The following is a 12,729-nucleotide window of genomic DNA, read 5'->3' on the forward strand; positions in this document are numbered from 1 at the left end:
TAGAAAACAAGCAGCAGGAAGAAGAAAAATTACAAGCAACCAAGCACATCCCCAGTGAAAAGACACACCACAAAAAGACAATCAAACACCAGACTGCAACACCAGTGACTTGGAGGAACTTATGAGTCTTCCCATTAAAGAATTTAAAATTGCCAGGATTGAAAAACTGAAAGAAGTCAAAAATAATGTGGGAAAAATAATCAATGATCAGAAGAATGAAATTGAGTCTCTAAAGAGGGAAGTGAAGGAAATGTAGGAGATCAAAGAATTAATAGAGGAGCTAAAGAACTCTGGGAAAAACAATGAAAGCAGAATAGATGAAATGGAAGAATGAATAAGTACTCTCAAAGAGACAGAAATAAAAAGAACCAAAACAGAAAAAGAAAGAGAAGTACAAAGGAAAAAGAATGAAGAAAAACTTTGGGAACTATCTGACTCCATGAGGAAAGGAAATATAAGAGCTATAGGAATCCCAGAAGGAGAGGAGAAAGACATAGGAACAGAAAAAATATTCAAGGAAATAATTGACGAGAACTTCCCAAACATGAAGACGGAGTTGAAAATAGATACACAAGAAGCAAGAAGAACACCAAACTTCCATGATGAAAGGAAAAATACAGCAAGACACATAATATTGAAGCTCCCAAGAATCCAAGACAAGGAAAAAATAATGAAACTGACAAAAGGGAAGAAACAGATAACATTCAAAGGAAAACCAATCAGACTAACATCAGACTTCTCCAAAGAAACACTACGGGCAAGGAGATAGTAGAGGGACATAGTCAACAAACTCCAATACAACAAATGCCAACCAAGAATACTCTATCCTGAAAAGCTTTCCTTCCTCTATGAAGAAAGAATAAGGACCTTCCCAGACAAGCAGAAACCCCAGAATTTCATTATGACTAAATCCCCACTCCAAAAAATACTACAAGGAGTCCTAAAGCCAGAACCAACAGAGGGATGAATAAGAACAAAACAAGACAAAAAAATTAAAAATAAAGAAATAAAGCCAGAGAAAAGACAGAAAAAATGGCAAATATAGATGCTAACATATCAATGTTAACTGTAAATGTAAACAGACTAAACTCTTCAATAAAAATACACAGAGTTGCAGGCTGGATTAAGAAACAAAACCCAACCTTTTGCTGTCTCCAGGAAACTCATTTAACTACAAAAGATAAAAATAGACTGAAAGTAAAAGGATGGAAAATAATCCTACAAGCAAATGGACCAAAAAAGAAAGCAGGAACAGCCATACTTATATCAGATAAAACAGATTTCAAACTCAAAAAGATAAAAAGAGACCCAGACAGTCACTACATTATGATCAAGGAGACAATACTTCAAGAAGAAATAACACTCGTTAACATATACTCACCAAATGAAGGTGCACCAAAATATATCAGACAACTATTATCATCTCTGAAAACAGACATCAGCGAAAATACATATGTATTTGGAGATTTCAACACACCACCATCAATAATGGATAGATCAGCGAGACAAAAAATAAGTAAGGCCACTAAAGCTCTAAATAAGGATCTAGACCTCATGGGTTTAACAGACATCTATAAAACACTAAACCCAAAAAAATCTGAGTATACATTTTTCTCAAGCACACATGGATCATTCTCCAGGATCAATCACATACTGGGACACAAGACAAACATAAACAAATACACCAAGATTGAAATCATACCAACCATCTTCTCTGACCATGAGGCATCAAACTAGAAATAAACCATAAAAAGAAGGCAAGGAACCCTCCTACCCACACTACTGGAAGACCACTGAACTAATGAGGAGATCAAAGAAGAAATTAAAAAATACTTTGAGTTGAATGACAAGGAGGACACCAATTTCCTAAATGTATGGGACACAGCAAATGCAGTACTAAGAGGAAAATATATAGCAATACAGGCTCACGTCAAGAAGCAAGAGAGTACTCAAAGAAACAACCTAATCTCACCTCTCAAAGAACTAGAAAAAGAACAACAAAAAAACCCTAAAACCAGTAGAAGAAAGGAAATAATAAAAATCAAAGCAGAAATAAATGAAATAGAAACTAAAAAAGCAATCCAAAAGATCAATGAAACCAAAAGTTGGTTCTTTGAAAAAATAAATAAAATAGACAAACCCCTAGCTAGGCTCACAAAGGAAAAAAGGGAGAAAGCACAAATAGAATCACAAATGAAAGAGGAGAAATCACAACAGACATAGCGGAAATCAAAAGAATAATCAGAAACTATTATGAACAGTTATATGTAAACAAGTTCAACAATCCAGAAAAGATGGACAAATTCCTACAACTTTACAATCTAGGTAAAGATGAAATGAACACCTAAACAGACCAATTACAAGCAGTGAAATTGAAATGGTAATCAAAATGCTCCCCCAAAACAAAAGCCCACAACCTAATGGATTTACAAATGAATTCTACCAAGCATTCAGAAATGAACTAGTGCCTATCCTTCATAAACTCTTTCAAAAAATTGAGAAGGAAGGGATAATACCAAACACGTTCTATGAAGCCAACATTACACTAATATCAAAACCAAACAAGGACAAGCCTAAAAAAGAAAACTACACGCCAATATCTCTAATGAACACTGATGCAAAAATCCTCAATAAAATCTTAGCTAACAGAATCCAACAATGTATCCATAAGATAATTCACCATGGCCAAGTAGGATTTATTCCGTGGACACAAGGATGGTTCAACATTCAAAAATCAATCAATGTAATCCAACAAATCAACAAAAAATATAAAAACTATATGATAATATCAATAGATGCTGAGAAAGCTTTCAACAAAGTACAGCACCCATTTATGAGAAAGGCCCTTGAAATCCTTGGGATACAAGGAACATACTTCAACATAATAAAGGCCATATATGACAAGCCCATAGCCAATAGTATTCTCAAGGTAAAAAGTTAAAAGCATTTCCATTAAGATCTGGAAAAAGACAAGGATGTCCACTTTCACCACTGCTTTTCAATATAATACTGGAAGTCCTAGCCAGAGCAATAAGACAAGAGAAAGACATAGAAGGAATCCAAATAGGGAAGGAAGAAGTTAAACTATCACTATTTGCAGATGATATGATAATATACATAGAGAAACCCAAAAACTCCACAGAAAAACTAATCAAACTAATTAATCAGTTTAGTAAAGTAGCAGGATACAAAATCAACACACAAAAATCTGTAGCCTTCCTATACACAAACAATAAATCTGAAGAAGAAGAAATCAAGAAAACCATCCCTTTTATTATTGAAACAAAAAGTCAAATACTTGGGAATAAACCTAATAAAAGAGGTAAAGGACCTATACAAAGAAAACTATAAAACACTGTTAAAAGAAATAGAAGAAGACACAAAGAAATAGAAAGACATCCCCTGCTCATGGATTGGAAGAATTAATATTATCAAAATGGCCATTCTACCAAAAGCAATTTACAGTTTCAATGCTATTCCAATAAAAATTTCAATGACATTCTTCAAAGAAATAGAACAAATATTGATGAAATTCATAAGGAGCCACCAAAAACCCCAAATAGCCAAAGTGCTCCTGAAAAAAAAGAAGGGAATGGAGGCATCACACTCCCAGACTTCAAACTATACTACACAGTCATAATCATCAAAACTGCATGGTATTGGAACAAGAACAGACACACGGACCAATGGAACCAAATAGAAAATCCAGAAATAAACTCACAGATTTACAGTCAACTAATTTTTGACAAAGGAGCAAAGAATATGCTTGGAGCAAAGAAAGTTTGTTCAATAAATGGTGCTGGGAAAACTGGGTCACCACATGCAAGAGAATGAAGCTTGACCACAACCTCACACCATGCATAAAAACCAACTCAAAATGCATTAAAGAACTAGACATAAGACCAAAAACCATAAAATATATAGAAGGAAATATAGGCAAAACACTATATGATATACACCTCAGTAACATCTTTAAAGACACATCACCCAAAGCAGTGATAGTGAAGGCAAAGATAAACAGCTGGGACTACATCAAATTAAAGAGCTTCTGCACAGCAAAAGAGACAGTAATCAAAACAAAGAGACACCCGACAGATTGGGAGAAAATTTTTGCACACAATACTAATGATAAAGGACTGATCACAAAAATCGACAAAGAGCTGATGAGACTCAACAAAAACAAAGAAAATAATCCAGTCAAAAAATGGGCAGAAAAGCTAAAAAGAAACTTCTCCAGAGAGGAAATGCAAATGGCCGACAGGCATATGAAAAATGTTCAACATCACTTGTAATCAGGGAAATGCAAATCAAAATTACAATGAGATACCATCTTACACCAGTGAGAATGGCACATATTGAAAAAACTAACAACAACAAATATTGGCGAGGATATGGAGAAAAAGGAACTCTCTGCACTGCTGGTGGGAGTGCAAACTGGTCCAACCACTATGGAGAGCTGTGTGGCCATTCCTCAATCTGCTAAAGATGGAGTTTCTGTATGATCCAGCAATTCCACTCCTAGGTATTTACCCAAAGGACACAGAAATTTTAATTCAAAAGGGCACCTGCACCCCTATGTTTATAGCAACACTATTTACAATAGATAAGCTATGAAAACAACTCAAATGCCCCAAAATAGATGACTGGATCAAGAAGATGTGGTACATATACACAATGGAATATTACTCAGCAATCAAAAAAAAATAAACTCATACAATTTGCAGCAACATGGATGGCGCTGGAAGGAATCATGCTCAGCGAAATAAGCCAGAAAGAAAAAGAAAAATACTGGATATCTCACTCATAGCAGGAATTTAGAAAACCTAAATAAGGGACCAGGAAAAAGACTAATTATAATAAAGTAAAAATCAAAATCAACAAGCAAATATAAACCAAAGACACACCACGGGGGTGGGGGGAGGAGGGAATAAGATCAAAACAAGGGGGGTGGGAATTGTATGGGAACTATAACCAAGATGAAAATGCATACGTTGTGCAAAAATGAAAAATGATGTAAAAAATATATAAAATCAAAAAAATATAAAAAATCTAATTAAAACAAAAAGAAAATCATAAGGAAAACACATGTATACTACTATACTGTATTTATGTATTTATGTTATGTTGCCTGTTTACAGTAAAATTCATATATAAGTGGACCTGTGATAGTCAAGGTCAACTTGCTGTGTTTAAAGGTTAACTGTACCTTCAAATGGCTCAACAGTATAAACAATATGCAAAGGTATACAGTAAGAAGGTTCACATCCATTTCTGTCTCTGCTCACCCACCCCCTATAAATAATCATTTGTACTGGTTTTTGGGTCTTTGAATTTATAGGAGCTAATGCCACTGGAAACCCGTTTCCCTTCTCCCTGTAACAAACCCTGCTACCTACTCTCTCACCATGGCCCTGGCCACAACTATGGTCATGTGACCTAGACCTGGACAAATGGTGACTGCCTCGTGATGGTCATGGGTTCCCAGATGATCCCCCTGACTCCTGCTGGCCAGGACAGGACTCTCCTGGTGGGAATGCCTGTCTCCTGCATCTCTGGGCTTGTCGTGTAGGGAGCATGTGAATGTGGACTGCTCTTCCCATCGCATAGAGGGTCCATGGGGACCAGGGCAGAAGTGGCCCACATCCAGAGTGAAGCAGAGAAGAGAGATGCTGGATGACTCACTGGAGTCCTGGCTTCAGTCCTGCCTCAAGAGCCACCCCTCTTTCAGTTATGATAGCTTAAGCTGCTTTTCTATCACAGCTGGGAGAGGCCTAACTTGCATGGAGTTCTGCCAAGCCCTGGTCCTTTGAGGAAGGAGAGGAACTCACTGCCAGGTAGGGCTTAGGACTGAGACTCAGCTATCAGACTGGCTGCATCCACATCCCACTTTCTCCACTTAATATGTGGCTTTGGGCAAACCACGTGCCTTGCCATGTCCATTCTCACACTTCAGGTGTGTGGTAAAGTGCCTGGGTCCCGGCAGACCACTAACAAATGCTGTTGTTTCTGCTGCCTGTCTGCATTTCACAACTGTCATTTTGTAGTAACCAGCTCCATCTGCATCCTAGCTGCCCCCTCCCATCTTTCCTCTCACCAGTTGGTGGTGGTGGATATTCATCTGAGTTGCAACAGTAGTGTCAAGAAGGCTGGAAATGACTGGTAAGATTTGTCAGTCCGTGGATGTTTAAGGCTGGACAAACAAACAAAAGTCAGTTTCAAATGAAAGGCACTAAAATAGAGTAATGTTTTAGAGATGGATTGAGACTGTACAACCTCGGTATATAGCAGGCCATCTTTCCTCCTTCAACAGTGAGGGTCACTCATCAAGATGGCTTCCCTGTTTTTTTTTTTTTTTAAATCTCCGGTACTAGTTTGGTAGGGCTGCCATAACTAAGTCCCACAGACTGGGAGGTTTAAACAACTGAAATTTATTTCCTCAGATTTCTGGAAGTAAGATATGCAAGATCAAGGCTTGGCAAGATTACTGTCTTCTAAACCTCTCTCCTTGGCTTGTAGATGGCTGTCTTATATCCTCATGTGGTCTTCCCTCTGCCTTTGTCCGTGTCCTAATTTCCTTTTCTTATAAAGACACTGTATTGGATTGGGGCCCAGCTTAATTACCTCATTTTACTTTAATTGCCTCTTTAAAGATATCCCTGAATACATTTCATTCTGAGGTGCTTATGAGGGGTTGAACATACAGATTTGGGGGGCACACAATTGAGCTCTTAACACTCCCTGAAAAAGACTTTCACTGCTGCCCCAGGCTTCCCAGACTGCTCTCCTGTTTGGCACACCCTCTCCCTGTTCCTGAACCCCAAACAGACACCACACAGTGTGGCTTTTTGGTAGCAACAGCCAAGGGACTTTCATCGGCAACCTAGGACCCTGGAAATGTGTGATGTGAAGTGCCCTCCTGAAGCCAGTGGGCATGGAGAAGATGAGGTATATGTAGTCCGGGCTATTTTGGGCCTCCTTGTCCTTTGCACGTAGTAAAGGCTGGCCTAGTTTAAAATGGAGTCTTTTTTTTGAAATTGTAGTTTTGCAAGAGGGAGGATGACGAGTGTGGGTGCACAAGAGCTGACTTGGGGTAAAAAATAAGTGAGTGGACAGTTCCATAACCCGGTCTAGAAAATCTCAGGCTGCTGAGTAAAGAACATTCCCAGATTCTTGGCCTGCTATTTCTGAATTTCTTCAGAATATTTTTAGTTGACCTTTCATCATTAGCTTACAGTCATAGGACAGAGTTTTCCATCACTAGGAGAGCAAAGACAGTTGATTATAATCATCACCCTTTGGGAAGAAGTGTTCAATTGTGCTGACAGGTGAACTTGCAGCCCTCAAACAGTGACTGTGTGGGATGACCCCTCCGGTCTCTGTGTGTGAACTTCCTCTGACACAACCCTAAAGCTCAGCCTTCTTTTTCCATAGCCACAATTTCATTCTTGCTTATATAATAGTGGATATATTTTATAATATATTCAGATCTCCTCATCCAGTCATCTGTTTATCCACCCATCCATATATAAATTATTTAGGAATATTTTCCTGTATCTCAATATGATATTGGTGATAATCAACTTTTAGTGTTATAATTTAAGGTTGATTCTCATTCATGTTCCATTCAACTGTGTTAGGCTTTTATCTTTCAGATTAAGAGTAAAAATAGAGGTTTTTTTTTTAAGGACTAATGTGACTTCTTTGACTTTAAAACATACTCTTGTGTTGATACCTCTAAAGACTCATACATATCTGCAAATATATATATATATGCATGCATACATAAATAGAAACATAAGTATCATGCACACACATATTTAGAACTCTGCCACTTGGTGTATGCTGATTAGTGGAATATTTTAGTTATTAACCAACTGCTTGTATGTCATCGATTAAAATGAGAGTGCAATGAAATAACTAAGTCTAAATTAGACTATGTGTAGTTGAATTTTTCTTTTTAATTCAGGAAATATGTTAGTCTTGGGATGATGGTATTTACGTATGTCGATGGACTAGTGATAAACTAGTTAATTTGGGACTTTCTGGGATGTTAGGAGAATATGTATCAGAAATCTCAGAGTGTGTGGTTTGTGGAATAGTGTTTGAAATTTTTTACATGAGATGCCAACATTTAAAGATTGAGAGAGAGCCCATCAAAATTTAGATTTCAGGTTTCTCTTGAGTCTGGACTCAGAGATTCCCTCCTGTCTCTCTGACTGGCCTGGTTGATGGTGGTTGCCATGGCAACTCCTGAAGCACACCTTCTTACTTTATTGCAAGTTATTAATAATGGATGTTTCAATTATTAAGATAATCTAGTTTCACACCTATATGGTACTTTTTCTTTTTTCAAAAGAGGTTGGCACCCATCACTCCTTGGTGCAGTGGTAAGCAGAGCAATAGTGTCCTGTTCATTTCCCTATAGAGAAGTGAGGGCTCTTGGACAGGCGATCGACAGGGTCTCAAATTTAGAGACTTGCCATCCTTGAATATACAAAACTTCTTTTGAGGTTATAAACTTTTCTTCCAAAAGGAAAATAGGCTTACTGTTTTTAAAAAATATGTCACCAGTACATTTTTAAAGCAAAAAGTTTAATGAATACAGAAATGTCTAAGAAGAAGCTAAAAATGTCCCAAAATATTTTTGTGCAGAGATAATCACTGTAAATTCTTCAAAACCTCTGTAAGCATAAGTGCAAATGTTCATAGTTATGTACGTATACATTTTGATGTGGTTATCAATGTGAATGATGTGATCTTGTAACCTATTTTTTATTTGAATCAGGAATGCATCTCTGACAGCTTTCCACATTCATACAGAGATATGAACAATGTATATGTACATGTATGATGTGCATGTATAATGATTTTTAAAGTAACATAGCATTTCATTTTAGGTGCACACTGACATACCTTTACTGAAATATCATTAACCAGTTCTCCCTGGTCAGCCATTTAGATTGTTTCCACTTATAAACATAACTATAATGTAGAGCCTGGTATATGTATTTTTGTCTACTTGTTCAGTGAACTCATCAGGGTAAATTACTAGTGTGAAATTGTGCACATTTTAGCCATCAAAACTTTATAAATAATGTCCTTCAAAAGTTCCTATGAGCTCTTGGGTTTTAGAGACATGTCCATATTTTTAGCACCTTAGTTTCTCCAAGTACTAGTTGTGTGACCAAGGAAAGTAATAAAAATTCCAACAGACCTTTAATGATTATGTTTTATGCATACGAAGTAATGTACAAAGGCAGATAAAGCCTGTCTGCTCCTTCTTGAGACTGACCCCTAATGTAGAAGCACACGAGACACCCCACCCCCACCTCACACACAATTAACTATAATACAATATGGTAAGTGCTGAACTTCCAGGCGAATGAGTCAGAAGGCAAAGTGGATAATTATGCCTGGGAAAGTCTGAAACCAGAACATTCCTGCTAAGCCTGGAAGGATGAATAGGATTATAGCCAGCAGAGATGAGGAAGACACTTCAGATAGCAAGATAACCTGGGGGAACCTGACATTTCAGACCTTAGGAGACAGTCGGGACCCTGACATAGTTAGATCTTAGTGATGGGAAGTGAGAGCCCTTCCCTGGGGAGTGAGTTTGTAAAGATCCCTGGATCTCATCTTCCTTATTCATGTAATGATTTTGCCTATTTCATAGGGTTGGAGGATTACAAAAGGCAGTGGCTATAAAGTAATTAAAATGGTGTCTGGTGCATGCTAAGCGCTCAGTAAATGCTGTGATTCTCATCATTCTTTCTCTTTGCAATTCACCTGAACTCCCCTTTCAGTCTTTATCTTTCTGAGCAGAAAGCCAGTCCTTAACTGGGCAGTTTTGCATCCACTCCTCTGGGTGAGTTCTCCGCACAGTCTCCAATGCCATTGGTGTCCTCCTTGAGAATTCCAGGTTCAGATGTAGACTGAGAGAGAGATAGAGGTTCAAGTTACTTGGTTTCAATATCTTAGCTCTGAAAAGTTTGTTTCTGTGCTGACGACTCTTAGGCATCAAGTTGGACTTCTAATTTAGAAATGTGGAAAAGCCATTTAATTTCAAGTTGTTCCCATGAAGTGCCCTAAATTTTTAGACTGAGGCAATAATGCTGTCTCAGGGTAATGAAATGGAAAAACCCACTAGTGTGGGAGATTTTGTTTTGGCATAAGCCACACTGGCCTTTAGGTTCATGATTATATTGTTGATACTGATGATGATGATGATGATGATGAAGGAGGATGACCTACCCCAGTGAGAGAGGCATGTGTCAGGGTCTTGACTAAATTATTTCATCTTCTTTAATTCTTCCAATAACCTAACAGGGTTGCTACTAATATTCCCATGCACAGTCATGCAAATTACGGCCCAAAGGCAGTAGGTCAACTTGTTTAAGACCATATAACTAGTGTCAAAGTCAAGTTCAAAACAAACGGCTACTGAGCTAAAAAAAAATCAATGATCCTCACCACTCTGTTTAAGTTTTTTTGGGGGGACATGAAGAGATTTGGTGAGATGACCTCAAGAGGGTGTCTTAAATGTTAAAATCCATAGACTTTGGACACATGCCCACTTCCATGCACAGGTTGTTGATGTTATTGAACATAATGATGCAGGATCTTTGTCACAAACATGTGTTTCTAGCCCACCTGGTGAAACAGGATAGGGCATTTGCACAGAGGGTGGAAAGTTGGTGTCATGGGCATCTGTATTTATTCTGCCTCAGAGTAGGAAGGGTGGAGGGAACAGTTCCTGTCTATGCTCCCTGATGCCAGGTGGGATTAAATTCATCTTTTGATTTGGGAGGTTTTGTCATTGCTGGTTTTAGCCACACCTTCTGAGCTGGTCGCTTTTTATAGACAAGGGAGCTGAGGTGTTTTCTGCAGACAGAGCAGCTCCCCAGGCACCTAGGGGCCAGCAGAAACTCAGGAAGGACACTGGCCCCGAGTTACCCGGGTTGTTGTTCAACTTGTGGGGCCACCCTGGTAAAGAGAGGTCAGCAGCTACGGCCCTTCCTGCCAGGATGGAGGCTGCCCTGGGCTGAGCAGAACTGGATCTACAGACTTGTTAGAGATCGGTTGCTCTATGGAGGAGGTTGTCTTTATTTCTGGCCTGTGGATTCACAAACTTGAGCTTGAATCCAGGATCTGCTACCCTGCCAAGTAAATGTTGATGTGAGTTCTAAAAAAAAAAAAAAAAAAGATGTCAAAACTTTTAGGGTCAACAGCACCCTTTACAATAGCCAAGTTATGGAAACAACCCAAGCACCCAAAGACAGAGTGGATTAAGAAGATGTGGTCTCTGTGCATGATGGAATACTCCTCAGCTATAAAAAGAGATGAAATCTTGCTTTTTGCAACGGTATGGATAGAACTGGAGGGGATTATGCTGAGCAAAATAAGTCAGAAGGAGAAAGACAAATATGGAATTATTGCATTCATATGTAGAATATAAACAAAACAAAGGAATGGACAAAATAAAACTTAAACAAAACTTAGAAATCTGTCTGCAGAATTGATGTGACCAGGGAGGGAGAGGGGTTGGCTTCTAAAGGGGAGAAAGGGCACAGTGGACTATGGTGGGGGACCATGGGTACCTTGGCCGTGGGCATGGTGTGGCAACGCACCTGAAGAGGTGTGAATCAGTACCCCTAATTCATACACAATGCTATAAACTAGTGTCATCACAATAAAAAATAATCACCAAAAAAAATAAAAAAGAAAAAAACCTCTTAGTGTTGATGAGGCTAGGTATATGTCCTCCATTTCTTAAACTGAGGTGTAACATGCATATTTGAAGTGTGCTTGCCTTTTTTTGTGTGTGGTAAACATAGCATGATACTTATCCTGTTAACTCTCAATACACAATTCAGTGGCACTGGGTACATCCATGGCGGTGTGTGGCTGTCACCACTCTCTACACCCAAACCTAAAAGTCATCTCCAATGAAAACTCTGTGCCCAGCAAAAACAGCTCCCTCTCCCAGCCCATGGTAAGGTCTGTTCCTCTTCCTGTCTCTGTGAATTTGCTTATTCTAGCTACTTAAGATAAGTGGAGTCATGAAGTATTTGTCTTTTTATGTTTGGTTTAATACACTTAACATTTATTGAGCAAAATTTCATTCTTTTTGGTGACTGAATAATTGTCCATTTTACAGAGGCCACATTTCCTCCCTATTTATAATTATTTTTTTTTTTACTGTGGTAAAGTACATGTACCATAACATTTATCATCTGAACCATTTGAAAGTGGGCAGTTGAGTGGTATTAAGTACATTCACATGGCGCAGATGCCTCCATCACCCCTCTCCAGAACTCTTCATCCTGTAAAGCTGCGACTGCCTTCATAAAACTGCTCCCTCTCCTCCGCCTCTCTCCCTGTCAGCCGCTGGAACCTGCCATTCTACTCTCTGTCTCTACAACTTGACTCCTCTGGTACCTCAAAATGAATCATACAGTACTTGTCTTTTTGTGACTGGCTTATTTCTTGGAGCAGAACGTCCTCAGGGTGCTGTGCCATGGCTTGTGACAGAATTCCCTACTTCCTAGTGTGCCCTCCCTGTGGCCTCTATTGCCTGGACACCAGTGACCTCTCTCTTGCCTGGAACATGCCCCCTGCCAAAAAGCTCGCAGTTGCATCTCCCTCCCAGCACTGACCGTGCCCGTAGCTGGTTTTTGATGATGATGCCTGAGACTGTGGGGCATGCTCTTGGTTGCTTCTGATAGGTGG

General features: G+C 38.8%; 1 long non-coding RNA gene across 1 annotated transcript in view; it reads left to right on the forward strand.

Annotated features, from left to right (window-relative positions):
- Positions 1–12,729, forward strand: part of LOC119236051 (uncharacterized) — a 147,601-nt gene that overhangs the window by 81,946 nt on the left and 52,926 nt on the right. The window lies entirely within an intron of this gene.

Source organism: Talpa occidentalis, unplaced genomic scaffold, assembly GCF_014898055.3.
Source record: "Talpa occidentalis isolate TD23 unplaced genomic scaffold, MPIMG_talOcc4v2.1 talOcc4.9, whole genome shotgun sequence".
In the NCBI taxonomy this organism is placed as follows: Eukaryota; Metazoa; Chordata; class Mammalia; order Eulipotyphla; family Talpidae; genus Talpa; species Talpa occidentalis.